This window comes from Halyomorpha halys, unplaced genomic scaffold (genome assembly GCF_000696795.3).
Source record: "Halyomorpha halys isolate HHAL.00 unplaced genomic scaffold, Hhal_1.1 Scaffold401.1, whole genome shotgun sequence".
Classification (NCBI taxonomy): domain Eukaryota; kingdom Metazoa; phylum Arthropoda; class Insecta; order Hemiptera; family Pentatomidae; genus Halyomorpha; species Halyomorpha halys.
This window is the reverse complement of record NW_027108484.1, coordinates 992,065-996,756: the sequence shown is the minus strand read 5'-3', so window position 1 is coordinate 996,756 and position 4,692 is coordinate 992,065.

The following is a 4,692-nucleotide window of genomic DNA, read 5'->3' as shown; positions in this document are numbered from 1 at the left end:
GATTTTAAGATTCTTTTAAATAATTGATAATTTATGAAAATAATAAGATTGAAACTTGTGAATACTGAGTTTGATTATTAAGGACGAGGCGGTTATATTTCATACAATAATGTCTGGTAATGGTATAATGGTAGGTAACTGGTAGGTAACCAGATAAAATGAGTAAAATTTGGCTGTTACTGATGTACAATAATCCTGGTTAGATGACGTTCTTACAGTAAAATTCAAGTAATCAGTTATTAACAATAATTAAGGAATTATTTAACGTACAATCTAATTGTGGCAATTTCAATTATCCCACATCGTTCACGAATTCATTGGGCCTTAAATGATAATTTGAGGTGTTTTTCGCCTTGGTTAATTTAAATTATGGTGAGTAGCATGATTCATAAAAAGATATAAATATGCATAAGCTCCATAATATTTTCTAGAACAAACTAGAATATGTATCAGTTGTATAAAAAATTACTTTTAAAGATCCCGTAATACATCATAAACAGATTCACGTGAGCTTTTTAAAAAATTGTTTATCTTATTAAAAGTTCCATATATCCTTTCCATCATTTGCCATATTATTAAAATATAGAAAAGAGGGAATTTTTAACAATCTGCTAAGTTGGCCAAAAAATTATTGGGACAGTCCCTTTTTCTATAAATCTCAGTAGAACTAAGATATTTTCCAGGACTGATATTCACTTTATTAGTGGCCCTTGAAAACTAAATTTTATAAACTATTAATATTTGGAATTCAAAGAATCAGTCGAATAATCCTTAACCAGAAGAAGGAATAATCATTCGAAAAGTAAATTTTCGGTGTCCAAAAATTAATGAAAAAGTTTTAAATGTTTAACGTTAGCTTTAGCCAAAACGAATAAATCCTTTTTCATCTAATAGGTAACCAATGAGGATTAACGACATAATAATAACATTAAAACTCAGTCTTCGTTCTATATTTGTTATCAAATTATGGCTAAAAGAAGTGAACTTAGTTTTTCTTTAAAAAAAAAAAAATTAAATTGTATTCTAAAGGACTTAGTTACCGACAAATAGGAAATAGATTAGAAATAAGTTTCAGTATTGTTCGAAATATTGTTAAACAGTTCATAAAGACTGGTTCGATTTGAAACAAACCTCGTTCAGTACGGCCATCAAAATTTAGTGAAAGACTACAAAGGAACACACACCGGATTCTAGAGGGAGATCACACTATATCAGCCGTCACTAAAGGAGAAGTCGGGTAAACTTCCAATACCACCTTTAGTTTACAAACAGTACGCAATGTTATTCACAAACATAATTATTAAGATAGGGTTCAAAGGACAAATCGTTATTTTATTTTAATGTTATTTTTCGAAAAACTTAATTTTTTCATGTGTAAATAAATAAAATTTTATTCATTTTAGTCTCTAAACATTTTTATTCTATTTATAAGTCCGATGTTTCGGCCATCCTCAGGGACAATCTTTATAAAATTTAAGAACTAGATCATTGTAAAAAAAAACACAACTTCATGCAGGCTATTCTGCGCAGGTCACTAAAACAAATTACCCCAACTAGTCAATTTTTACAGTCAAATAAAAATTATTTATTACAGTCACCTTCTTTGTTAAAAATTTATGATCATATTATTTTTTCAGATGGAAGTAAAACTATTTTCGGCTCTGATGTCCATAATTACATTTGGCGAAAATCTAATCCTAAGTTTCAACATCGGCATGTGAGGCCCATTCTGAAACATGGAGGTGGAATTGTCTATGTATGGGGATGCATACCGTGGAATGGTACAGAAAACTTGGCCTTTATTGACGGTATTATGAATGCCGAAAAATAAATCGAAATTTTCCGGCATCATTTAGAAAGTAGTGCCGAAAAGCTGGGGATCAATGATACTTTCTTCCAACAAGACAATGACCACAAAAATATGAGAAATCGGAAATAGCCAAGAGCATTCAATCTCATTCCATCGTACTCGGCTTTTAAATCTTTTGTTACTGTTGTATTCCAGACACGTGTAAGGTGTAGACAGGAACAATATTGATAATTGTGTTCACACCTGAAGACCGAACCCCTTAATAACGAACTTAAATCGCAAAAGAAAGATAAAAATTATTCGATCAAAATTTTTAAATATATTTAATTTTGTTTGTTTGAAAAATTAATCATCCCTCATCGTTAATATTAATAAAAAATGTGTGAATATATATTATGAAAGGATTTAAAAATTATTGTTTTTCTATAGTTTTTATGAAAATAGATTTTACTTTCACTAATCTAAATATGAAATATATAGTAAGGGAAAGTAATGTCATCCTGTATGAGATAGAAATATCTGTTTTTTATATGTACAAGGATTAATTTCTTTTCGAAGGGTAATAAGTAAAATTCGTGTCATGTGCGGACTAGATTTTTTTCTATTCAATTCAATTTTTATGTATAAAATTCTAATTTATTAACTTCAGAATTATTGGAATTAGTTTAAGTTTTTAATAACTGTTTGAGCAAATTGTTTTAGCATAATTTCCGCAGTTGGAGGTAGGTTTTCAAATTTCGTATTTTTTTAAATTTTATTATTTTGCTTTATAAGGCGTGATGCTCCTTCCTACCTCTCCCATGGTAACGTCCATGCTTATTCCATAAATTCTAATGAAAGTGAGTAATTTCCTCAATTGAGTGGATAATCAACGAAATGCTTAGTAAGGCTACTAACTTCCTGAGCTGCCTTTTTGTCTTGGTTCGGTAAGAACAGACAGAGAAGTAGTGTCTTCAGGAAGATCTGAAGTTTCAAGAAGCGTGAACTTCTCCGTGAAGACGGAACGGAACCAGTTATATAACCTCGAATAGGAGGCTCATTATACAATAAGACAATAGCATCCTAGTTGGTGTGTTCTTTGACACATTAATGTTGCATAATGATGGATGCTTGATGAAACCACTATTTCATACTCGTACATTGCTATAAGATCACGAGTTAGTAACTAGGCGCGGCGAGACTAGTTTGCTCTTCTGATAAATCGAAATGTGAATAAAAGAATTTGGTATTATATCGATAAATCGTCATAATATCGATTAAACTTCACCTATTGAACTTTACAATATTAAATTATTGTCAGTTCTATTACTTACTCCTTTTAGCTTCCATAACTTTACATTTTAATTGTTTATTCCGTGATTGTACTTTCATAGTCAATTATGTTCATTCTTATTTTTTCATAATTATTTTTACGTTTATTTCACTTTTTTCCCCCACAATTTTATCCATTATTTTACCGTTTCTGTAACCATTTAATTATTCTGCTGTTACTTTGCACGTGAAAAGTTTAGGGAGACTATGGACAATGGCAAACACGCTGGCAATGGTGTGTTGATGCTCAAGGTTCATATATTGAAAACCTTTAGTTCGGTGTAGAAAAATCGTTTTGATTATGAACCTTAATTTTTTGATTCTGAAACCAGTTTTGAAACTTTAGGAACACTCCTTGTAAACAGTATATTTATAAATCTATCATTAGACGTTACATAAATATATGTACGTCTGTACCTTTATCAAAATTTATTTACGCTCCTTGTGTCTCCATCTCTTTTCGGTATTGTTCAGTCTTAATGATTCGAAAGACGTAGCTGAGCGTGTCGAGGCAATAACTTAACAGTCAAATGTCTTTAGCGGCACCAGTTCGAATCCGACTTCTGGAGGTTAACTTTTATTTCGAAGCGGACTCATTGAATAGACCCCGGTCGCCACACTCTGGCTAGAATAGGTTGATAACCTGAAGAATAACCTGCCTTTCCTGCTCTAAGCTGAAGAATATAAGATCGTTACAAAAAATAAAAAAATGAGAAAAAAAACAAAAACAAAGAGAACTGGGTTACTAAAGTAAAAAGGGTAGTGTAATTTTCAATTTTCACGTGTGTTAAATGTACCCCCTCATAAAAAACAAGTTTTTAATCTCTCTCTGCTTGTACGTATTCTTCTTTTTTGAGAAATCTGTTTTAAGTATCATATCTATATTAATGTAAATATTTTAGCCAGTGTTACTGATAGCTCCAATGAAGGAAAAAAAGAGGAGCACTGACTCAAGTGATTAGAACCTCTATGGAGGGTGCCAGACAGTTGGAAGACTAAATGGTATGGAAGGGGAAGACTTGAGTGACAACCCATACTAACAATTAGGGAACATGTGGAAAGAATGAGAAAATATGGAGTGAAGTGCACCAAATAGCCGAAGTAGAAATGAGATAAAGAAGAAGAATTAAAAATCTCAGTTTTCAACCTTCCCGACCTTATACGTTTTTCACCACCAAAAACATCCGCTAAAGAGCTTTAAAGAGTACTAAATTTCATGGAAGTTTGACACATTCGAAAATTTTCATGGGTTCATATCTCACATTAAAATTGTTAACATCAATTCTATGCTGAAAAATTGGAAAAAAGATTTTTTAAAAACCTTTCTTCCAAGATGACAGTTAATCGTCACTAATTAGGGAGTAAAAAACCTAAATGTCTTATAAGAGGGTTAATGGATATAAAATCAGGACCGTATTTAACCCTGGACACTTTAACTTATGGAGGCCTCTGGATTAGAGATAGTGCCTTCAAAAATATTTTCTAAACACTTTTGGGTTATAGACAACACGGTGGTTTAAATCACTTATCAATCAGTCATTTAATATTTGAAAAGTAAGGCAAAAAGAACT